Source organism: Hyla sarda, chromosome 11 (assembly GCF_029499605.1).
Source record: "Hyla sarda isolate aHylSar1 chromosome 11, aHylSar1.hap1, whole genome shotgun sequence".
Classification (NCBI taxonomy): Eukaryota; Metazoa; Chordata; class Amphibia; order Anura; family Hylidae; genus Hyla; species Hyla sarda.
In genome coordinates, this window is record NC_079199.1 from 9,770,242 (window position 1) to 9,796,460 (window position 26,219).

Here is a 26,219-nt window from a genome sequence, read left to right on the forward strand (position 1 = left end):
CCCCACTTGTCCTCAGTGTACAGAGCCCTGCTTGTCCTCGGTGTACAGGGGCCTGATTGACCTCAAGGGGCAGGATGTTTAAAACTCCCGGGCAATCTCTGCAACTGAGAGTAATGCAACCAAGAAATGTGCCAGAAGTCCCATAAATTCAATGGGACTGTCGGTATTGGGACATGCCTAAACTTTACTATATTTTTATTCGACAAAAAAGATGTGTACCATCTGGGAGTTGTAGTTTTGCAACAGCTGGAGGCACCCTGGTTGGGAAACACTGGTATAATATGGGATAAGTTTCTGATCGTGAGGGGTCTGACTGCTGCGGCCCCCATGATCTCCAGAATGGGGCCCACCTCTTAGGGAGAGCACGTTCGTCAGCCAACGGCTTTCTAGGCATGCTGGAAGTTGCAGTTTTGCAACAGCTGGAGGAACTTGGTTGAGAGACATTGGGATATGGAAGAAGTGTCTGACTACTGTGACCCCACCACCATGATCTCCAGAATAGGGTTCACATCTCAGAGAGCGCATGCTGCAGACTGTATGCGCGCCATTCAGTTCTGTGGGAGCGCAAAAAATACCGTGCCGTGGTCTCCTGTGGGTAGGAGATTAATGGTCTTCCACCGGACATCCCCTTTAACATCTTACCCCCAGAACCGACGTGACGAGCCTCATGCGGGTCACACGTATCGTCCTCCTCTCTCTCCATAAAGCGTGAATACGAGGGTGCTGAGCGCGCTGAACGTTTGCAGTCTCTGTCGCTTTATGTTGCAGATTAGTCTGTCTGGATGAATCATTGCGGCAGTATTTCAAAACCGTAATATCAGATGACACCATTACCGTGCGCCTTTGATTCCCAGGCCTATCATCCCACTGTGAATTTAGTGTTCTTCAATAGCGTCTGTAGCGTATAAGACGAGAGACTTCAGCTGGATGGCTCCGTAATTCACTTCTCTTTTTATTGCATTTCTTTCCCATCCCAGAAATTGCACCTTTATTTATAGGATGATAAACTATTGAGCGCGTGGCTTCCGAGGAGCGCGGGTATGGCGAAATATCACGTAATTGGGCTGTTTTCAACACAAACACCGGTGCGAAGTGTCAGACGGGTCCAAAATATAAATAGATCCCTCCGGTTCCTTCTACTTCTCATATGGCGGTAAGCGAACCCTTTGTGTATTAATGGAATTTCTCCTTAAATTTTTTTTTTCTGTTGGATGAAAAGCAATATGGCCGCCATGGATGGTCATCAAGCTTTGACAGACTTCTGACTGGTGGTGATATGGGAGAAGGAGATCTTCAGGAACCTAGGAAAGCTGAGTGGCTTCCATATTGCACATCACATAGGTTTGCTCTATATATACCCAAGTAAGAAACAGATGAGCTTAGCTTAGGCCGTGTTCACACATAGGGGGCGATAATCGTAGACTGTTTATTATTAAAACTGTCTTTGTTGCCCATAGCAACCAATCACAGCTTTGGTTTCATTTTACCAGAGCTCATAAAGATATGAAAGCTGAGCTGTGAGTGGTTGCCATGGGCAACATAGATCTATGAGGAAATTCATCAAAACCAATCGACCAATCAGATCACTTCTTTCATTTTTGAAAAGGCCTCTGAAAAATGAAAGAAGCGATCTGATTGGTTGCTATGGGCAACTGGGCAACTTTACCTCAGCATTTATATAAAAGCTGAGATTTGACTGGTTGCTATGGGCAACACAGAGCTATATAAAAGCTGAGTTGTGGCCGGCTGCTATGGGCAACAAAGATAGTGCGGGCACAGGTTTCCGCAGCAGGTGTAGCAGAGCTAAATTTGTTATTTGGTCTAGGGATCGACCGATTATCGGTATGGCCGATATTATCGGCCGATAATCACGATTTTGGGCATTATCGGTATCGGCAATTATCTTGCCGATAAGCCGATAATGCCCTGCCCCCCGCACCGCCCCCACTGCACCGCGACCGCCACCCCCTCGACCCGCCGCACCGCCGACCCACCGCACCGCGTCGCACCCCCCACTGTGATGCTAGGCGGTATACCGGTATGGATTTTTTCCCATACCGCTATACCGGTCGGGCCCCTCCCCCACCCTCCGAATCAATAAAAAAATTAAACTTACCTGTAATGGGGGTGGTCCAGGCCATCCTTCCTTCATGTAGTGTCCGGGGGCGTTCCGGGTGGAGGGTGGTCCGGTCCGGGCTGTCCTTCTTCTCCCACGGTCTTCTTCTCCACTCCGGGCAGGCTCCGGCCTAGTACACTGCATAGACGTCACTACGCCGTGACGTCAGGTGCATCGCTGCCTGCCCGGAGTGGAGAAGAGGCCCGCCGGAGAAGAAGGACAGCCTGGACCGGACCACCCTCCACCCGGAACGCCCCCGGACACTACAGGAACGATGGATGGATGGCCCGGAGCACCCTGGCAGGTAGGGGAGAGAAGCGGGTGGTGGCGGCGGCGGCGGCCTATGGCCCCGCAAAAGCCACTGCAGATCATTGATTTAAAGCGCCCGCTTTAAATCAATGATTTGCAGCGGTGTCGCAGGGGGTTAAATAGCCGATAACTTATACCGGAATATCGGTATAAGTTATCGGCTATCGGCCCTAACCTGCAACGATTATCGGTATCGGTATCGGCCCTAAAAAACCGATATCGGTCGATCCCTAATTTGGTCCCATGTGGTGTTAGTCCCAGACAGAGAAGCTCCTATGAGATGGCAAATGGCACAGCCATGTGAGCTGCTCTCTTTATATACAGTAACTCGCCACAGGGGGCTATGCCATATCAGTATCTGTTGTTTACGTAGGACTTAAAGGGGTACTCCGGCCCTAAGACATCTTATCCCCTATCCAAAGGAAAGGGGATAAGATGTCTGACAGCAGGGGTTCCGCTGCTGGGGACCCCCACAATCTTGCAGGCACCCACCTCTTTGAGCTGCACGCCGCGCTGCCAGCTCACAAACTGCCAGGTGCTAACCACGGGGCCGGAGTATTGTGACGTCACGTATCGTGTGACGTCACGCCCCCGCTATGCAAGTCTATGGGAGGGGCCGTCACACCCCCTACCATAGACTTGCATAACGGGGGCAGGGGGTGACGTCACGATACTCTGGCCCCGTGGTCGGCACCCGGCAGCTATGAGCTGGCAGCGCGGTGTGCAGCTCAAAGAGGTGGGTGCCGAATGCAAGATTGGGGGGGTCCCCAGCAGCAGGACCCCTGTTGTCGGACATCTTATCTTCTATCCTTTGCATAGGGGATAAGATGTCTTAGGGGCGGAGTACCCATTTAAACAAAAGAGTTCCTAGACAAATTCAGCTCTGCTACATCTGTGTGGAAAGAGCTATAACCGACATGCAGGTGGTTTAGCCGGGCAGTGTGCTGGACGATGGAGGTTTTTGTGAGGAATACAGAGCAGATAGTGGATAGTTGTAGTGAAATATTTATGGCGCGCTCTCCGCAGTCTTCACAGCTTCTGTTTTTGTGAGATTTTCCCTGGTCCCCGTTGACCTTATCCGCTTTGTTTCCTGTTAGACATGCATTATACATAGAGACCCGGCTCTTAACGGCTCCGCTGGAGATGGTCGGGGTCACCGGGGAAATATTCACAGACATCAGCTCTAAATCCTCTCCATGTACTGTAACCAGAGAGCCGGAGGGTAGCAGAGCTGTGTAAGTGCTTGTACTGGGGGATGAGGAAGGGAAAGGGGTCTCGTGGTCAGATATGGGGACTAGGATTATATCCAAAGTGGAAGAGAGAGGGAGAAGGATGGATAAATAGATATGATGTGGTGGGGTGTGATGCAAAGGGCAGATGGAGTTACCCTAGGGGCAGATGGCACTAACCCCTTGTATTCGTGACACCAGGGCGTGGTTTATCCTCGATACCACCCCAAAGTATACCGCTGGATCCTGGGCTAGGCACCTGGGCTAGACTCCAATGCCAATTTACGGACAATAGTAGCTTTACTGAGGGCAGACAGGTGGAAAAGTCTATACAGTTCAGCCAGGGCCCAAGGAGGTGACCAGTGACGCAGAGACCTTAAGGGCTTGCTGGGACCTGTAGTAGGGGGCGGACAATTTAATGCAGGCTGCGTTGACTTGACAGATGACTTAATTGACTAACTTGTGACTGACAAGACTGAGACTGTGTCTTACTTGTAGCTTTGTAGCTGCAGACAGGACTTGAGGCTCCTACGACTCCGGACACACACTAGGACTCGACTTGACTGGAACTCAGCAAAGACTAAGAGAGAGAGAGAACCACGCAGGGCTTATATGGGGGAGGCTGGTGGGATCCCATTGGTCACCCCTAGGTCACCTGGTGACTGATACCTCCTGGGTAACAATCACATGACAAATCACATGGTAAACAGTCTTAAAGATACAACACTCTTACATACTGTAGATCAGGGGTCCTCAAACTTTTTAAACAGGGGGCCAGTTCACGGTCCCTCAGACCATTGTAGGGCCTCAGTTAAAAAAAAACTATGAACAAATTCCTATGCACACTGCATATATCTTATTTTGAAGTGAAGAAACAAAACGGGAATAAACACAATATTTAAAATGAAGAACAAGTAAAGTTAAATCAACAAACTTACCAGTATTTCAATGGGAACTGGGTAGTCCCCCCCCCCCACATTAGGAGCAGTATAGTTCCCCCCACATTAGGTGCAGTATAGTTCCCCCCACATTAGGTGCAGTATAGTTCCCCCACATTAGGTGCAGTATAGCTCCCTACATTAGGTGCAGTATAGCTCCCCCACATTAGGTGCAGTATAGTTCCCCCACATTAGGTGCAGTATAGCTCCCCCACATTAGGTGCAGTATAGTTCCCCCACATTAGGTGCAGTATAGTTCCCCCACATTAGGTGCAGTATAGCTCCCCCACATTAGGTGCAGTACAGTTCCCCCACATTAGGTGCAGTACAGTTCCCCCACATTAGGTGCAGTATAGCTCCCTACATTAGGTGCAGTATAGCTCCCCCACATTAGGTGCAGTATAGTTCCCCCACATTAGGTGCAGTATAGCTCCCTACATTAGGTGCAGTATAGTTCCCCCACATTAGGTGCAGTATAGTTCCCCCACATTAGGTGCAGTATAGTTCCCCCACATTAGGTTGTAGTTCCCCCACATTAGGTACAGTATAGCTCCCTACATTAGGTGCAGTATAGCTCCCCCACATTAGGTGCAGTATAGCTCCCCCACATTAGGTGCAGTATAGTTCCCCCACATTAGGTGCAGTATAGTTCCCCCACATTAGGTGCAGTATAGTCCCCCCACATTAGGTGCAGTATAGTTCTCCCACATTAGGTGCAGTATAGTTCCCCACATTAGGTACAGTATAGTCCCCCCCATTAGGCTGGCAGTATGTTTCCCCACATTAGGTGCAATATAGTCCCCCACATTAGGCTGGCAGTATAGTTCCCCCACATTAGGTGTAATATAGTCCCCCACATTAGGCTGGCAGTATGTTCCCCCACATTAGGTGCAATATAGTCCCCCACATTAGGTTGGCAGTATAGTTCCCCCACATTAGTTGCAATATAGTCCCCCACATTACGTTGGCAGAATGTTCCCCCACATTACGTTGGCAGTATAGTTCCCCCACATAAGGTGCAATATAGTCCCCCACATTAGGTGCAGTATAGTTCCCCCACATTAGGTGCAGTATAGCTCCCCCACATTAGGTGCAGTACAGTTCCCCCACATTAGGTGCAGTATAGTTCCCCCACATTAGGTGCAGTATAGTTCCCCCACATTAGGTGCAGTATAGTTCCCCCACATTAGGTGCAGTATTGCTCCCCACATTAGGTGCAGTATAGTTCCCCCACATTAGGTGCAGTATAGTTCCCCCACATTAGGTGCAGTATAGCTCCCCCACATTAGGTGCAGTATAGTTCCCCCACATTAGGTGCAGTATAGCTCCCCACATTAGGTGCAGTATAGTTCCCCCACATTAGGTGCAGTATAGTTCCCCCACATTAGGTGCAGTATAGTTCCCCCACATTAGGTTGTAGTTCCCCCACATTAGGTGCAGTATAGCTCCCTACATTAGGTGCAGTATAGCTCCCCCACATTAGGTGCAGTATAGCTCCCCACATTAGGTGCAGTATAGTTCCCCCACATTAGGTGCAGTATAGTTCCCCCACATTAGGTGCAGTATAGTTCCCCCACATTAGGTGCAGTATAGTCCCCCCACATTAGGTGCAGTATAGTTCCCCCACATTAGGTGCAGTATAGTTCCCCACATTAGGTACAGTATAGTCCCCCCCATTAGGCTGGCAGTATGTTTCCCCACATTAGGTGCAATATAGTCCCCCACATTAGGCTGGCAGTATAGTTCCCCCACATTAGGTGCAGTATAGTTCCCCCCACATTAGGTGCAATATAGTCCCCCACATTAGGCTGGCAGTATAGTTCCCCCACATTAGGTGCAATATAGTCCCCCACATTAGGCTGGCAGTATGTTCCCCCACATTAGGTGCAATATAGTCCCCCACATTAGGCTGGCAGTATGTTCTCCCACATTAGGAGCAATATAGTCCCCCACATTAGGTTGGTAGTATAGTTCCCCCACATTAGTTGCAATATAGTCCCCCACATTACGTTGGCAGAATGTTCCCCCACATTACGTTGGCAGTATAGTTCCCCCACATAAGGTGCAATATAGTCCCCCACATTAGGCTGGCAGTATGTTCCCCCACATTAGGTGCAATATAGTCCCCCACATTAGGCTGGCAATATGTTCCCCCACATTAGGTGCAATATAGTCCCCCACATTAGGTGCAATATAGTCCCCCACATTCTGTGCAATATAGTCCCCCACATTAGGTGCAATATAGTCCCCCACATTAGGCTGGCAGTATGTTCCCCCACATTAGGTGCAATATAGTCCCCCACATTAGGCTGGCAGTATGTTCCCCCACATCAGGTGCAATATAGTCCCCCACATTAGGTGCAATATAGTCCCCCACATTAGGCTGGCAGTATGTTCCCCCACATTAGGTGCAATATCGTCCCCCACATTGGGTTGGCAGCATAGTTCCCCCACATTAGGTGCAATATAGTCCCCCCACATTAGGTGCAATATAGTCCCCCACATTAGGCTAGCAGTATGTTCCCCCACATTAGGCTGGCAGTATGTTCCCCCACATTAGGTGCAATATAGTCCCCCACATTAGGTGCAATATAGTCACCCACAGTAGGTGCAATATAGTCCCCCACATTAGGCTGGCAGTATGTTCCCCCACATTAGGTGCAATATAGTTCCCCACATTGGGCTTGCAGCATAGTTCCCCCACATTAGGTGCAATATAGTCCCCCACATTACGTTGGCAGTATAGTCCCCCCACATTAGGTGCAATATAGTCCCCCACATTAGGCTGGCAGTATGTTCCCCCACATTAGGTGCATTATAGTCCCCCACATTAGGCTGGCAGTATAGTCCCCCACATTAGGCTGGCAGTATAGTTCCCCCCACATTAGGTGCAATATAGTCCACCACATTAGGCTGGCAGTATGTTCCCCCACATTAGGTGCAATATAGTCCCCCACATTAGGCTGGCAGTATAGTTCCCCCCACATTAGGTCCAATATAGTCCCCCACATTAGGCTGGCAGTATAGTCCCACCACATTAGGTGCAATATAGTCCCCCACATTAGGCTGGCAGTATGTTCCCCACAGGCATACAGCCTCCAGCGATACAGTATGGCTGGAGGCTGTATGCCTGTGTACTGCCCCATTTCAGTGTTCCAACACCCGCTCCGGCCATAGCAGGAAAGGAGGAACGGTGGTCAGAACACCGAAGGGACGCACCGCTGGTAAACACTTACCTCCAGCGCGCGTCCTTGCTACTTCCCTGCTTCTCCGCTCGGTTGCCTTGGGCGCACGCATGGGACGTCAGTGACGTTTTAAAGTAAACGCGGGCCACAGGGACTTAACAGAGGCATCCTTGTCTTCCGAAACCATCTTTCGGGAACACATGGATGTCCTGAGTCAAAAACGCCCGGCGGGCTGGGTAAATGCGCTCGGCCGTAGTTTGAGGACCCCTGCTGTAGATAGCTAGATAGGAGATAGATAGATAGATAGATATGAGAGAGATAGATAGATATGAGATAGATATGAGATAGATAGATAGATATATATGAGATAGATATTAAATATATAGATATGAGATAGATGGATGGATAGATAGATAGATATGAGATAGATAGATAGATAGATAGATAGAAATGAGATAGATATTTAATATATAGATATGAGATAGATGGATAGATAGATAGATAGATAGATAGATATGAGATAGATAATCCAAAGCAATGAATTTCAGCAGCACACCCGTTAGTTAAAGTGCAAAAAGTGGGATTTTATTAACCCATATCAGATGCGATGTTTCGGCGGCATCCCACCATCTTTTTCAAGCATGGTACACAGTTTACAACATCCACAATATATCAGGTGCATAATTAACAAATAATTAAATATAAATATCGCCATAACAGTGATCAAAAATATAGTAGCAAAACATTAACTGTGTACCATGCTTGAAAAAGATGGCCGGATGCCGTCAAAACATCGCATCTGATACGGGTTAATAAAATCCCACTTTTTGCACTTTAACTAACGGATGTGCTGCTGAAACTCTTTGCTCTGGATTATCTATGCAGTCTGCGATTGGGACTGCACTGTGTGTGAACAGATGTCTGCTGCTTCCTGGGACATATTCTATTACAGGAGGACTGGTTCGGTGCGGGCACAGAGCGGCGGGGTTGATTGCATCGCTGGCAGTCAGAGCTGTACCGTGATATTGCTTTGGGAAATGCATTGGAGCAGACGGTGAATGTTCTGTATATGATGTCAGCAAAATAAAGATGGGAGTAGCATGAGAATATATGGATATATATATGCTGGGAGTTGTAGTTTTGCAACATCTGGAGGTCCGCAGGTTGAAGACCACTGGTATTGGAGGTTATACTCACGTGTCCCCGCCGCTCCGGACCATCACCGCTTGTCACCGCTGCCCTGGATGTCGCCTTCCATCGCTGTCGCCGCGTCCCCGGGGTGTCTCCCACGCTCCGGCAAGGCCTCTACTTCCCCGGCATCCTCGCTCTCCATCGCCGCCATCACGTCGCTACGCACGCCGCTCCTATTGGATGACGGGACGGCGTACGCAGCGACGTGATGACGACGATGAATAGCGCCGACGATGTAGGGGATCCCGAAGAGGACGCGCCGGAGCCTCGGGGACAGGTAAGTGATCGTCAGCGGACCACACGGGGCACCGTAAACGGCTATCCGGTGGCAGCTGAAGCAGTCTGCGCTGCCGGATAGCCGTTTATACGATGGCCCCGACATACAAAAGCATCGTATGTTGATGCCGCCTTCCCTCTGAGAGGCCATCGCATGTTGAAATGATCATATGTCGGGGCCATCGTAGGTCGGGGGGGTCACTGTAGACCCATATTCCCTATTACAGTGTTTCCCAACCAGGGTGCCTCCAGATGTTGCAAAACTACAACTCCCAGCATGCCTGGACAGCCTTTGGCTGTCCAGGCATGCTGGGAGTTGTAGTTTTGCAACACCTGTAGGCACCCTGGTTGGGAAACACTGCCCTATAACGTCTGCTGTAGAATTGTGTATCCCGAGGAGCCTGGGACGTCCTCCTGCCCAGTATTATTATTGATCTGGAGATGTATCACATCTGCCTTCTCCTCGTGTGACGTTCCCTTGACTGATAAATGGAAATCATACTTTAGGGGGCCGTGTTTAATGTGTCCCATCTATCACCCAGACCAAAGGGAATATTCGATAATGTGTCATGCTTCGTGCGACAAGTCAAACGGGGGGAGCTCCTAATGAGCAATAATGTCTTCCGCACTCCATTGACTATGTTATATTTATACGTACTTTGCATTTAAAGCAGAGATACCCGCGAACGGTGGAGTATGGGCTCCATAGGGAGGAACGGCAGGAGCCGAATTAATTGGAGATTCTTTAGGGATTATTACTTTTTAGAAAGGCTGTAAACTAAAAATATCACACAGACACAAAGTCCTTGCTGTATTTAATAGGCGCATCTACGATGGAAGACGGGGAACAAATGGAACTGTCAGATTTGGGAGCCCAAAAAAAAAAATGGATCTCGGACTTTTCCTCCATAAATGTTGGGGCGTCCTGGGCCAATGGGGATCAGGGGCGTAGCTATAATGTAGTGATTCCAAAGCAGCTTTATTTGTCACATTTTTTTGTGTTGTGGTTTGTAAAATGTTCACAAATTTCTGATGTCAAGATACGAAGAAAGAAAATCACCATGTGTGTGGTGTCCCAGTACAGGACATGATCCTGCACTCCACTTAGGCCCTGTCAGGTTGAGTCCTTTAGTGACCTGGGGGCTCTCCTGCAGTGTCTCCCCTGCTGTTATTATAGTGTTGTGGTGTCTGGGGTGTTGTAATGATATTACAGGGTTCTGGTGGTATTAACCTTTACTTGTCAGGGTGACGCCAGGGTGCAGTTTGCTTAGTATTAGAGGTCCTGCTGCCAACCGGCCCACAAACGGCAGGGATAATAAATGGAATGTCCACAGCAGATTTTATGAGATAACTGGAGACTTTGACTTGAACTTTTGTGCAACAGTCTTTACAAGTATACAGTGTCTCTCGTGGTAACCGGGATGCAGGTTCCTCACAGGCTTTGCTGGGATGGATAGCTTTAAACAGGCCACTGTGCTACTAATAATAAGATTTGAGTGGAATAGTAGTCACACAGGATTTGTAGGTTGAGCTTTATAACTCACGGTTTTAGTGGCTGCTGGTTCTTTAGGCTTTGGCCCAGTTGATATGAATGAAGATATGCTGATTGTGATTGCTTGATAGTCCGGAACTAAGAGCAGGAACCAAGAGAGCGAATTTACAGACTACAGCCGCTTTTATACTAGGGGGGCTGGACTAATCCCATTGGTTGCAAAGCCTGTAAGTCCTGAACCCAGAGAACTCTGGGTACATCACATGACATTAACACATAACCCCAGAAGGTCCTAAACATTTGTACAACCATTATAAGATATCATGTGACCTGGGTAGGTCCTATACATTTGTACACTATACGTAAATATATTTATATGAGGCGACCAAGGGGCAAGCCCTGCAGGAGAGCCCTGTGGAATGGAGGGACTCTAGCTGAGGGGGCTTTACAGAGGGACAGGACAAGGTTGACACATGACAGTCACGCCCCCTCCCATAGTCTTGCATTGAGGGGGCGTGGCCGTGATGTCACGAGCGGGGTGGGGCCATGACATCATGAGCTTCCGGCACTGCACCCGACGCTCTAAATGAACGCCGGGTGCAGCAGGAAGATCGCGGGAGTCCTCAGCAGAAGGGGGGATAAGATGTCTAGGGGCAGAGTACCCCTTTAAAGTTCAGGCTTTTGCACTATACCATATAACTCCCTATATATCACAGGACATCCATCAATAAAAAAAATCTTCCCGGGATCCCAGCGTCGGCCTCTTCCATGGCGGCTCCAGCACCGGGACGCATTGCGAATGGTAATAAAAAACTCCCGGTTTGAAGTATAGATTTCTCCGGCTTTATCTTTTTTTGATGTGTGTTCACAGGGGGCCTGGAAATGCATAAAATAATGTTATGTTCCACCTGCAAAGAGAGAAGACATTGATTTTATTTTGTATTCATTGTTCAGAATGTAATATTCCGCTAAGAGCTCAAGGCCATAAATGTCAATCACATGCCACCGCTCGGCCATGCAATTCAATCCATACAAATTAAGAATCGTCCTAGGAGAGCTATCCTTGAAGAGAAGCTTCTTCAGCTAATATTTCATCCTCCTGGAGATCGTCCTTGATGGAAGATAACAGCAAGACACTTCCCCCAGTCTTTCCAAGGAAAGTGGAAAAGACTCGAAATATGTGCGTGTAAAGAGAAAACATCTTTTTTTATTTTTTTCCAACCAAACAATTTTTTGTAGGATTGTTTTATATGACTGAAAAATGTCACTTGTTATATCTCTACATAAGAAACCAATGGGAAGGTCAGAGGGGTATGTGATCCCAGCCGTTGGTCCTGACGGGGCTCAGTCACCTTCTAGGACACATACATTGATAACTTATCCTAAAATGGGCACTGTCACCTTCAAACATGTTTTTGACATGTTGTAGAGACATTAAGACATAAAAGTTTTGAATGGTCAAGGTCTGAGCGACATCAACCGATCGATTGCTAGAACCAGGTGAAGAGGTATAAATACTATGTATAAGTACTATATATCCTGATCTCATAGAGATAGCAGCAGTATACAGATAGAGCTGGAGGGAAGGTGTATAACTACTATATATCCTGATCTCATAGAGATAGCAGCAGTAGAAAGATAGAACTGGAGGGGAGGTGTATAACTACTAAATATCATGATCCCATAGAGAAAGCAGCAGTATACAGATAGAGCTGGAGGTGTATAACTACTATATATCCTGATCCCATAGAGATAGCAGCAGTATACAGATAGAACTGGAGGGGAGGTGTATAACTACTAAATATCATGATCCCATAGAGAAAGCAGCAGTATACAGATAGAGCTGGAGGGGAGGTGTATAACTACTATATATCCTGATCCCATAGAGATAGCATCAGTATACAGATAGAGCTGGAGGGGAGGTGTATAACTACTATATATCATGATCTTATAGTAAACGCAGCAGCAGTATAAAGATAGAGCTAAATGGGATGAGTATAACTACTATATATCATTATTCCATAGAGATAGCAGCAGTATACAGATAAAGCTTAAGAGGAGGTATATAACTACTATATATTCTGATCCCATAGAGATAGCAGCAGCAGTATACAGATAGCTCTGGAGGGGAGGTATATAACTACTATATATCCTGATGCCATAGATATAGCAGCAGTATACAGATAGAGCTGGAGGGGAGGTATATAACTACTATATATCCTGATGCCATAGATATAGCAGCAGTATACAGATAGAGCTGGAGGGAAGGTGTATAACTACTATATATCCTGATCCCATAGATATAGCAGCAGTATACAGATAGAGCTGGAGGGAAGGTGTATAACTACTATATATCCTGATCCCATAGAGATAGCAGAAGTATAAAGATAGAGCTGGGAGAGGAGGTGTACAACTACTATATATCCTGATCCCATAGAGATAGCAGCAGTGCATAGATATAACTGGAGAGGAGGTGTATAACTACTATATATCCTGAACCCATAGAGATAGCAGCAGTATACAGATAGAGATGGGAGAGGAGGTGTATAACTACTATATATCCGGATCCCATAGAGATAGCAGCAGTATAAAGATAGAGCTGGGAGAGGAGGTGTGTAGTTTCTGTGGTTCAGACTGGTGATCACATTACTCAATTACAATAACAATGTGTATGAATGCAGCTGTGCTGGGATCAAACAGATGACGCCGTAGGACTAGTAATGGTGCGCGTGCATGATTCCGAGTACTTCTTTAAAGAACAGGACTCCCTTTGCACAAAATACATTTCCTCATTTGTTTTGTTTTTTGTTTTTTTTTTGCAATCAAATTTCTGTGTTAATCAATTTTCACGTCGCCGATCCCTTAAATATTCATCATTTCTCTTGTTCCAGGATTCCCGAGCAAAGAGAAAATAAAAAACATGTGATTTATCGGAGCAGGAGTGTGCGTATGGCGAGCGATGAGCGCGGTCACACCGGAGAAAGGGGGGGGGGGGGGGTACGGGGGGGGGGCGACAGGATGATGCATTCCCTGCTGGAGGAGGAGGGCGCCGGCTGCCAGGGAACAACGCCAATGATGCACAGACATTTCTTTTGTTGCTAATGAAGTTTTAATAAATGATTTCTCATTATTCCGATGCGTATTCGTACATAAGGGAAGAACACGTAATGGATTAAAGCTTTTTGAGCAGCCAGGACAAAAAAAACAAAACAAAAAAAAATTATTTTTTTTAAATGAACGGAAAAAAAAATAACAATAAAGCAAATTTATGGATGTTTGTCCTCACTAACAACAATTGCGCAGTAATTCTCATCTCCATTGCACCCATTGTACCTGACTTTCCCTATAGGACAGTGTTTCCCAACCAGTGTGCCTCCAGCTGTTGCAAAACGACAACTCTCAACATGCCCGGACAGCCAACGGCTGTCCGGGCATGTTGAGAGTTGTCGTTTTGCAACAGCTGGAGGCACACTGGTTGGGAAACACTGCTATAGACCACAAAATGCAGGAAAGACTGTGTCTGTGTCTCTTCTTCTTCCCATAGGTCACACTCCCTACAATCATACACTTATCCCCTATCTTGTGCTCAGAGAAGTTTCCATGATGGCAAAACATCTTTAGGGTACGTTCACACAGGCGGATTACCTGCAGAATTTCCGTAGCGTATCTGCTGCGGATTTTCCGCAGCAGATAATCTGTTACCATTGAATTCAATGGGTCCGAAGGAAAAACTACAAAACTGCCTCTGTTGCGGATTTTCTGATGACCCATTGAAATCAATGGTAGAAAAATCCGCTGCGGAATTTCCGCAGCAAATACGCTGCGGAAATTCCGCAGGTAATCCGCCCATGTGAATGTACTCTTAGGGCACATTCACACGTATAGGATCCTGCGCAGATTTGATGCGCAGGATTTGTAACTGCCGATTAGAAGCTTTGCTCAGTGATTTAGTTTACATTGAAATCTGCAGCAGAAAATCCTGTGCCTCAAATCCTGTGCATCAAATCTGCGTACGTGTGAACGTACCCTTGAAGGGGTATTCCGGTTTCAGGAAACTGTATTTAAAGGGGTATTCCAGGAAAAAAACTTTTTTCTTTATATCAACTGGCTCCAGAAAGTTAAACAAATTTGTAAATTACTTCTAATAAAAAATCTTAATCCTTTCAATAATTATCAGCTGCTGAAGTTGAGTTGTTTTCTGTCTGGCAACAGCGCTGTCTGCTGACATCTCTGCTTGTCTCGGGAACTGCACAGAGTAGAATAGGGGATTTGCTTCTAAACTGGGCGGTTCCCGAGACAGGTGTCATCAGAGAGCACTTAGACAGAAAAGAACAGCTCAACTTCAGAAGCTCATAAGTACTGAAAGGATGAAGATTTTTTTTTAATAGAAGTAATTTACAAATCTGTTTAACTTTCCGGAGCCAGTTGATATATATATAAAAAATAGTTTTTTCCTAGATAACCCCTTTAAATAAGACTATCACCCCAAGATATATAACTTGCTAATATAATGTTTCCTACTGGCTTCATCATGCTATTGCTTAAAGGGGTACTTCACTGGAAAACACTTTTTTTTTTTTTCAATCAACTGGTGCCAGAAAGTTAAACAGATTTGTGAATTACTTCTATTTAAAAATTCTTAATTCTTCCAGTACTTATCAGCTGCTGAATGTTCTTTTCTTTTTTAATTTCCTTTCTGTCTGACCACAGTGCTCTCTGCTGACACCTCTGTCCATTTTAGGATTTTCCTCTGTTCCTCTGTCCATTTTAGGAACTGTCCAGAGTAGGAGCAAATCCCCATAGCAAACCTCTCCAGCTTTGGACAGTTCCTAAAATGGACAAAGGTGTCAGCAGAGAGCACTGTGGTCAGACTGGAAAGAACTACACTACTTCCTCTGGAACATTCAGTAGCTGATAAGTACCGGAAGGAATAAGATTTTTAAATAGAAATAATTTATAAATCTGTTTAGTTTTCTGGCACCAGTTGACCCCTTTAATGCACTCCTGACAGGAAGTTGTGTAGTCCTCTCATTGTCAGAGTGGTGTTGTCTCAGCAGCTCTTCAGATCCACTCTCTTTCTTGACAGTAAGTTGTGTAGTTCTCTCACTGTCAGTGTGGTGTTGTCTCAGCTTCTTCCTGATGTTGATGGGGAATTGAGAGCCCACCATACACGGAGTTGGCCGAGGCCTCCAAAGGCTACAAGATCAGATGACTTAAATGGGCACTCTCATTAAAACTAATTTTTGGTATTGCGCTCCTCATGGTAAATAAAAAAATCTTTCTAATGTACTATGTTTTCTATGTTTTATTTGTGTTCAAAAAAGCTGCCACTAGGTGTCTCCGTACTTGTTCAGAGCTTATTTCCCCTTCTCTTGAACAGACTTTGCACTCCTGCTGGTCCGGCAGAAGTCCAAAATCAGGAAATGCAGTCTGGAGTGCTGAGGGTGGTGTGTGCAGCCTTAGCCAATCATAGCCCATCTCACACTGAACTGCTCTGGGCTGTGTGTAGCAGAGTGAGGGATGTTCTCCCCTGTATGGCTTTAGATGATGTCACGCCTGCTGGGGTACGCCCCTTCCCAGTCTGTGAATCTGAGCAGAAAATACAGAGCAATATCAAAGGTAAAAAATAATAAAAACAAAGGCAGGGGGTGGTTTATCATGATGGAGCAGTGAACTGGGAGGATTATAACATTTATGAAGATCATGAGAGGTACTCTTTAAGTATAAGGTGTATGAGCACATGAAATGGATTATCTACCATAAGGTGACTTTTCCACCTGTTGAAGTTCCCTTCCTCCCTTGTGTGTAAGTGTGAGGTCACTTTTCTTCCTCCCACACATCAGTCACTCCACCCATTGCAGCACAGCTGGGCTCCCTTCCACATGTGCTGTGCTTGAAACTACAATTCCCTACAGCCCAGTGGAGAATGATCCCTCTCCCACCCAGCAGTTGCTCCGCCCATTTAAGCATAGACACGCTCCCTTTCAACACCTGACTAGTGGTGTAATGTCTCGTGATGCACTGCAACCTAGGAAAAGCTGGGACGACGTTCATTTTGTATGCTGTTCAAAATAAACATCGGGGCAAAAATCCCTGTCCAGAGTAGGAGAAAATCGCCATAGCAAACCTATCCTGCTCTGGACAGTTCCTGACATGGACACAGGTGTCAGCAGAGACACTCTTCCTGTGCAGCTGATAAGTACTGGGAGGATTAAGATTTTTAAATAGAAACAATTTACAAATCTGTTTAACTTTCTTCACCAGTTGATTTAAATAATAATAAATGTTTTCCACCGGAGTAGCCCTTTAAGGGGTTGTCTCAAGATAGATATTCGTGGGAATTACTACAACTGTCCATCAATATCCAGTGATATCTCATGACCTCTAGAAGGAGGTGGCAGCAGTTCTAAGTAAGCGTTACATCCTGTCAGCTCTGCTTCATCCACGTCCCCGAAGAAGCCAAACTACAGCACACGCTCCTTTAAAGGGGTTATCCAGAAAAAAAACTTTTTTTTTATATATTTCAACTGGCTCCAGAAAGTTAAACAGATTTGTAAATGACTTCTATTAAAAAAATCTTAATCCTTTCAGTACTTATGAGCTTCTGAAGTTAAGGTTGTCCTTTTCTGTCTAAGTGTTCTCTGATGACGCATGTCTCGGGAACCGCCCACTTTATAAGAGGTTTTCTATGGGGATTTGCTTCTAAACTGGGCGGTTCCCGAGACATGTGTCATCAGAGAGCACTTAGACAGAAAAGAACAACCTTAACTTCAGAAGCTCATAAGTACTGAAAGGATTAAGATTTTTTAATAGAAGTCATTTACAAATCTGTTTAACTTTCTGGAGCAAGTTGATATATATAAAAAAAGGTTTTTCCTGGATAACCCCTTTAAGAGATCCGGGGTGCCCGACAGGACATTGCGGGGTTCCGACCACTGGAAGCCACTGACTTTTTTCTACATTCCATGACTAGGATCAGACATTGATCCTCCTGGTCAAACGACATCTTAAAAGGGGTACTCCGGTGAAAAACTATTTTTTTTCAAATCAACTGGTGCCACAAACAGATTTGTACATTACTTCTATTAAAAAATCTTCATCCTTCCAGTACTTATCAGCTGCTGTATGCTCCATAGGAAGTTGAGTGATTCTTTTCAGTCTGACCACAGTGCTCTCTGCTGACACCTCTGTCCATATCAGGAACTGTCCAGAGCAGAAGGGCTATTTGCTATGCGGATTTTCTCTCCTGCTCTGGACAGCAGAGAGCCCTGTGGTCAGACAGGAAAAGAACAACTCAACTTTCTCTGGAGCACAGAGCAGCTGATAAGTACTGGAAGGATTAAGATTTTTTAATAGAAGTAATTTACAAATCTGTATAACTTTCTGGAGCCAGTTGATATGAAGAAAATCATTTTCCACCGGAGTACCCCTTTAAAAAAAAAAGATAAAACCCCAAGTCCCGATCCTTGAGTTGAAGTTTGCCCGTTTTTATTTATCACAGCGGCCTCGCGGACGCGGCAGGAGCCGAGAGAACCGGATGATCACAATTTAGTTGCTGCGGGAGAAGGACGTGGACACCGTTCCTCTTATCTCGCTCTGAAACGCGGCCGGCGCGAAATGAATAAAGTCTCGGAATCCAGATATATCCGTGAGTTATCCCTCTAATGAATTATGCCATGTTCCGCCATCAAGGAGCAATTAAAACCTCCGTCCGTAAGTGACACTTTGTCTCTCTCTCCCCTTGTACGGATCGAGACATTAAGGAAGGATAAGACGTCCGTATAGGCTGCGGCTCCTATAATCGCATTACGCTCGCTGCGGGGGAAGGCTCATTACAATAGATATAAAAATGACGGTTTAATTAAGTTCATTAAATAATATTCGTATTAAAGGACAATCTCCATTTACTATACGATGTCTCCCCATAGACTCAGCCCACAGACAGCTCATAACTTAGGATCTTCATTCTCTTACCGTTTTTTTTTATTTTTTTTTACATTTGATCGTCTCGTAAATTGTAAATTGTCTTAGACATAGAAGAATACGTGTCATCCAATAGTATTGTCTGTAATGCTGTTAATATACAGCAGTGTTTCCCAAGCAGGGTGCCACCAGCTGTTGCAAAACTACAACTCCCAGCATGCCCGGACAGCCTTCGGCTGTCCGGGCATGCTGGGAGTTGTAGTTTTGCAACAGCTGGTGGCACCCTGGTCTGGAAACACTTACATATAGGGAAAGTCTTCTGCTGCGAACAATCCCCTAATGATAAAGCAGAGGATTCCTGATTCCATCCTGTATGATCATACAGAGATATGTGTGACCATAATGTGATGGCTACTGTCTCCTCCCTGCAATCATCTGTATGATTGAAAAGTTACAGCTGCACAGTTCTCTCTATCCCCTCCCTGCACTCAACTCTATGATCATATGGAGAACTGTGTTGTCATACAGTTACAGCTGCACAGTCCTCTCTATCTCCTCCCTGCACTCATCTCTATGATAATAGAGATATCTGTGTGGCCATACAGTTACAGCTGCACAGTCCTCTCTATCCCCTCTCTGCACTCATCTATATGATAATAGAGATATCTGTGTGGTCATACAGTTACAGCAGCACAGTCCTCTCTATACCCTCCCTGCACGTATCCCTTTAATAATTAAGAGAACGTTGTGGCCATACAGTTACAGCTGCACGGTCCTCTCTATCCCCTCCCCGCACTCATCTCTATGATAATAGAGATATATGTGTGGTCATACAGTTACAGCAGCACCACCCTCTCTATACCCTCCCTGCACGTATCCCTTTAATAATTAAGAGAACTGTGTGTCCATACAGTTACAGCTGCACAGTTCTCTCCATCCCCTCCGTGCACTCATCTCTATGATCATATGAAGAACTGTGGGGCCATACAGTTACAGTAGCACCACTCTCTCTATACCCTCCCTGCACATATCCCTTTAATAATCAAGAGAACGTTGTGGCCTTACAGTTACAACAGCACAGTCCTCTCTGTCCCCTCCCTGCACTCATCTCTATGATCATAGAGAGAACTGTGTTGTCATACAGTTACAGCTGCACAGTCCTCTCTATCCCTCCCTGCACTCACCTCTATGATCATAGGGAGAACTGTGTGGTCATCCTGTAACAGCTGCACAGTCCTCTCCATTTCCTCCCTGCACTCATTTCTTTTATCATAGAGCAAACTGTGAGGCCATACAGTTGCAGCTGCACAGTCCTCTCTATTCCCTCCCTGCACTCATTTCTATCATCATAGAGAAGACTGTGTGGTCATACAGTTACAATTTGACGTTCCTCTCTATCCCCTCCCTGCACTTATCTCTATGATCATAGAGAGAACTATAAAGTCATACAATTACAGATGCACAGTCCTCTCCATCTCCTCCCTGCACTCATCTCTACGATCTTAAAGAGAACTGTTAGGCCATACAGTTACAGCTGCACAGTCCTCTCTATCCCCTCCCTGCACTCATCTCTATCATCATAGAGAGAACTGTGTGTCCATACAGTCACAGCTGCAGAGTCCTCTCTATCCCCTCCCTGCACTCATCTATATGATCATAGAGAGATCTGTAAGGTCATACAGTTACAGCTGCACAGTCCTCTCTATATTCTCTCTGCAAGAGAAACTCCAGGTTAGATCCACTTTGCCACTTTACATCAGGGACTACTACCCTCATCACTGGTATATCAGTCTCATGTCTCTGTGTATATTGGAGTCACATTCCCTTTTTACCTTATGTATTCAGTAGGAGTTCATACAAGGACAGTGATGCCTGGACTCCCCTGTACAGCAGTGAGGCCTGGACTCCCCTGTACAGCAGTGAGGCCTGGACTCCCCTGTACAGCAGTGAGGCCTGGACTCCCCTCTACAGCAGTGAGGCCTGGACTCCCCTGTACAGCAGTGAGGCCTGGACTCCCCTCTACAGCAGTGAGGCCTGGACTCCCCTGTACAGCAGTGAGGCCTGGACTCCCCTGTACAGCAGTGAGGCCTGGACTCCCCTGGACAGCAGTGAGGCCTGGATTCCCCTGGACAGCAGTGAGGCCTGGATTCCCCTTTACAGAATGAGGCCTGGACTCCCCTGGACAGCAGTGAGGCCTGGACTCCCCTGTACAGCAGTGAGGCCTGGACTCCCCTATACAGCAGTGAGGCCTGGATTCCCCTTTACAGAAGTGAGGCCTGGACTCCCCTGTACAGCAGTGAGGCCTGGACTCCCCTGTACAGCAGTGAGGCCTGGACTCCCCTGTACAGCAGTGAGGCCTGGACTCCCCTGTACAGCAGTGAGGCCTGGACTCCCCTGTACAGCAGTGAGGCCTGGACTCCCCTGTACAGCAGTGAGGCCTGGACTCCCCTGGACAGCAGTGAGGCCTGGACTCCCCTGTACAGCAGTGAGGCCTGGACTCCCCTGGACAGCAGTGAGGCCTGGACTCCCCTATACAGCAGTGAGGCCTGGATTCCCCTTTACAGAAGTGAGGCCTGGACTCCCCTGTACAGCAGTGAGGCCTGGACTCCCGTGGACAGCAGTGAGGCCTGGACTCCCCTGTACAGCAGTGAGGCCTGGACTCCCCTGTACAGCAGTGAGGCCTGGACTCCCCTGGACAGCAGTGAGGCCTGGATTCCCCTGGACAGCAGTGAGGCCTGGATTCTCCTTTACAGAAGTGAGGCCTGGACTCCCCTGGACAGCAGTGAGGCCTGGACTCCCCTGTACAGCAGTGAGGCCTGGACTCCCCTATACAGCAGTGAGGCCTGGATTCCCCTTTACAGAAGTGAGGCCTGGACTCCCCTGGACAGCAGTGAGGCCTGGACTCCCCTGTACAGCAGTGAGGCTTGGACTCCCCTGTACAGCAGTGAGGCCTGGACTCCCCTGTACAGCAGTGAGGCCTGGACTCCCCTGTACAGCAGTGAGGCCTGGACTCCCCTGGACAGCAGTGAGGCCTGGACTCCCCTGTACAGCAGTGAGGCCTGGACTCCCCTGGACAGCAGTGAGGCCTGGACTCCCCTATACAGCAGTGAGGCCTGGATTCCCCTTTACAGAAGTGAGGCCTGGACTCCCCTGTACAGCAGTGAGGCCTGGACTCCCCTGTACAGCAGTGAGGCCTGGACTCCCCTGTACAGCAGTGAGGCCTGGACTCCCCTGTACAGCAGTGAGGCCTGGACTCCCCTGTACAGCAGTGAGGCCTGGACTCCCCTATACAACAGTGAGGCCTGGATTCCCCTTTACAGAAGTGAGGCCTGGACTCCCCTGTACAGCAGTGAGGCCTGGACTCCCGTGGACAGCAGTGAGGCCTGGACTCCCCTGTACAGCAGTGAGGCCTGGACTCCCCTGTACAGCAGTGAGGCCTGGACTCCCCTGGACAGCAGTGAGGCCTGGATTCCCCTGGACAGCAGTGAGGCCTGGATTCCCCTTTACAGAAGTGAGGCCTGGACTCCCCTGGACAGCAGTGAGGCCTGGACTCCCCTGTACAGCAGTGAGGCCTGGACTCCCCTATACAGCAGTGAGGCCTGGATTCCCCTTTACAGAAGTGAGGCCTGGACTCCCCTGGACAGCAGTGAGGCCTGGACTCCCCTGTACAGCAGTGAGGCCTGGACTCCCCTGTACAGCAGTGAGGCCTGGACTCCCCTGTACAGCAGTGAGGCCTGGACTCCCCTGTACAGCAGTGAGGCCTGGACTCCCCTGGACAGCAGTGAGGCCTGGACTCCCCTGTACAGCAGTGAGGCCTGGACTCCCCTATACAGCAGTGAGGCCTGGATTCCCCTTTACAGAAGTGAGGCCTGGACTCCCCTGGACAGCAGTGAGGCCTGGACTCCCCTGTACAGCAGTGAGGCCTGGACTCCCCTGTACAGCAGTGAGGCCTGGACTCCCCTGTACAGCAGTGAGGCCTGGACTCCCCTATACAGCAGTGAGGCCTGGATTCCCCTTTACAGAAGTGAGGCCTGGACTCCCCTGGACAGCAGTGAGGCCTGGACTCCCCTGTACAGCAGTGAGGCCTGGACTCCCCTGTACAGCAGTGAGGCCTGGACTCCCCTGTACAGCAGTGAGGCCTGGACTCCCCTGTACAGCAGTGAGGCCTGGACTCCCCTGTACAGCAGTGAGGCCTGGACTCCCCTGTACAGCAGTGAGGCCTGGACTCCCCTATACAACAGTGAGGCCTGGATTCCCCTTTACAGAAGTGAGGCCTGGACTCCCCTGGACAGCAGTGAGGCCTGGACTCCCCTGTACAGCAGTGAGGCCTGGACTCCCCTGTACAGCAGTGAGGCCTGGACTCCCCTGTACAGCAGTGAGGCCTGGACTCCCCTGTACAGCAGTGAGGCCTGGACTCCCCTATACAACAGTGAGGCCTGGATTCCCCTTTACAGAAGTGAGGCCTGGACTCCCCTGGACAGCAGTGAGGCCTGGACTCCCCTGTACAGCAGTGAGGCCTGGACTCCCCTGTACAGCAGTGAGGCCTGGACTCCCCTGTACAGCAGTGAGGCCTGGACTCCCCTGGACAGCAGTGAGGCCTGGACTCCCCTGTACAGCAGTGAGGCCTGGACTCCCCTGGACAGCAGTGAGGCCTGGACTCCCCTGTACAGCAGTGAGGCCTGGACTCCCCTGGACAGCAGTGAGGCCTGGACTCCCCTATACAGCAGTGAGGCCTGGATTCCCCTTTACAGAAGTGAGGCCTGGACTCCCCTGGACAGCAGTGAGGCCTGGACTCCCCTGTACAGCAGTGAGGCCTGGACTCCCCTGGACAGCAGTGAGGCCTGGACTCCCCTGTACAGCAGTGATGCCTGGACTCCCCTGGACAGCAGTGAGGCCTGCATTGGCATCGATTCTCGGCTCTGGACGCCCTTTGAACTTCCTCACTTTGCCGCTTCTTGTAGCTTTGATTCGTTCCAGCGGCTAAAAGCATCGAAAACTTCTAATGAGTCACCCGACTAAACGCCTTATTGTCTCCATTTTAAGATAATAATTTGTTCTAACAGATTTTGTGTTCTACCTGCTAAATGCCAACAGGATTAGCGTCGAACTGGATTTACATTTCATTAGTGGATTTTCTGGCAGCGTAAAGGACATCAATATCTTACTGATGTAGAATGAGCTCTTAAAGGGCAAGTCGCCTCTTGGTTAATAGACTGAGGCAGGTGACAGGTTAGAAGCTCCTGTACAGAAATACTAAACTTGTAGCCATTCACCCAAATAACACAAAGCATTTATAGTATTGTGACCCTCTCAATTAATACAGTCACTATAGGTTTAAGTTGGGGGTCAGACTGCTGAGACCCTGGCTGCATTGACTACAGACTTTAATGAACTATTGTCACAATTAGTCACTTAAAGCGAAAAATACAAAATAAACCTCTATATGTTACCTACTAGGTCATGCAGATTCTTTACATGCCTTTTTTTTTTTTTTTATGTGTCTAGCTTCTGGATTTGGCCAACAAAACCCTATATTCTACTGCTCTCTCATTCTGACATCCTCTGCTCAGGAAAGAGGCATGTCCGAGACAAGCACTAAACCCGCCCTCTCTCATCTTGCATTTACTTCCTCCCTGAGACTGTTGTGCTGTGCTGTGTCTCTTCATTTAATCACTGCAGTCTCCTCTGTAACCCCCTCCTTTCTGTTCATGCGGCAGTCTGATAGGACAAGAGTGAGCACAGAGCAGTGCTAGTCCTGCCCTCACTTCCTGGACTTTGTCCCTTCCTATGCTTCAGTAGGGACAAAGTATGGTGCAGCTGGACAGCATTATGTTCTGGATGGTATGGGGACCTCTAGTGGTCTTTATTTATATATGCCATGATTTCTATACTTAGGAGATAACATTTTCTTATGAAATTTATTAGAAAGGTTAATGTTTTACCACGATGTACCATATCTATATATATAAAACTCAACGTGTGTGTGTGTGTATGTATATATGTATGTATGTGTATGTGTGTGTGTTTATGTGTGTATGTATGTATGTGTGTATGTTCCAGCATCACGTCCAAACGGCTAAAGATATTAACATGAAACTTGGTCACATGTTACTTATATGTCAACAACAAACATAGGATAGGTGATTTAACCCTTACTCACCCCCATTTGCCAGGGGCGGGGTTTATGTTTAAAGTCCCATACAAGTCAATGGGAAATATATGTTACTGCATAACTTCCGTACGGCTGGAGATATTTCAATAACTGGTTCACATATTACGGGTCGGGATAGGAGGTCGGGATAGGAGGACGGGATAGGAGGACGGGATTGGAGGAGGGGATAGAAGGACGAGATAAGGGGACGTGATAGGAGGACCGGCATAGGAGGACCGGGATAGGAGGACGGGATAGGAGGACGGGATAGGAGGACGGGATAGATGGACGAGATAGGAGGACAGGATAGGAGGACGGGATAGGAGGACGGGAAAGGAGGTCGAGATAGGAGGTCGAGATATGAGGACGGGAAAGGTTGACAGGATAGGAGGTCGGGATACAATGACTGGATAGGAGATCGGGATATGAAGTCAAAAGCTTCCTCCTTTGTTTATTTTCCTCCCTAACAAGGATTAGGAAGGAAAAACCAGGCAACGTCGGGTACTCAGCTAGTATATATATATATAAAGTATTTGATTCTGACAGCGCTCATTTAAACTGTTAACAGAAACATATTATAAGAATTACTATCCAGCAACAGTAGCTTGTTGGTGGTTTCCAAATATGAACAGGACAAGTTAAAGGGGTACTCCGGTATAAGTCAAATGTTTTTTTTAAAATCAACTGGTGCCAGAAAGTTATTTAGATTTGTAAATATATCTTTTTATAAATCTTAATCCTTCCAGTACTTATCAGCTGCTGTATGCTCCACAGGAAGTTGTGTAGTTCTTTCCAGTCTGACCCTAGTGCTCTCTGCTGACACCTCCGTCCATGTCAGGAACTGTCCTCTGCAGGAGAGGTTTGCTATGGGGATTTGCTCCTTCTCTGGACAGTACCTGACATGGACAGAGGTGTCAGCAGAGAGCACTGTGGTCAGACTGGAAAGAACTACACAACTTCCTGTGGAGCATACAGCAGCTGATAAGTACTGGAAGGATCAAGATTTATAAAAAGTAGTAATTTACAAATATAAATTACTTTCTGTCACCAGTTGATTAAAAAAAAAAGTTTTTTCAGCAGAGTTCCCCTTTAAGGCCTTGTTCGGAAAGAACATTGTGGTCGAGTATTCTGTTACAGCAGAGTCACATTGTTTTCAATTGAATTTTCCTGCACTGTTCAAATGGTGTAATTTCTGCGGCAGAAAGATGTTTCTGTCGCGGAAATTCTGATTCTGGCCCCCATAGAAAGAATTGGCCATAAACGGCAATGTATTTCCGAGCGGAATCTTCAGAAACCCGTTCACTGTTTCTGCAGACTCCTCCCGGAAATGCATTGCCATCTATGACCAATTCTTTTTGCCGCGGAAATTCTGCCATGTGCACAGTGCAACAGAATCCCATAGAAACCAA

General features: G+C 47.4%; 1 long non-coding RNA gene across 2 annotated transcripts; it reads left to right on the forward strand.

The window, feature by feature from the left end:
* The first annotated feature begins 1,287 nt into the window (after nucleotides 1–1,287).
* On the forward strand, nucleotides 1,288–13,726 carry LOC130295315 (uncharacterized). Of its 2 annotated transcripts, XR_008848771.1 has the most exons (4): nucleotides 1,288–1,362; nucleotides 11,453–11,538; nucleotides 11,691–11,916; nucleotides 13,628–13,692. It is a non-coding gene; the product is annotated as an uncharacterized LOC130295315 (long non-coding RNA). The 2 variants fall into 2 exon arrangements; XR_008848772.1 differs by lacking the exon at nucleotides 11,691–11,916 and having other exon boundaries at nucleotides 13,628–13,726.
* The last annotated feature ends 12,493 nt before the right edge of the window (nucleotides 13,727–26,219 follow it).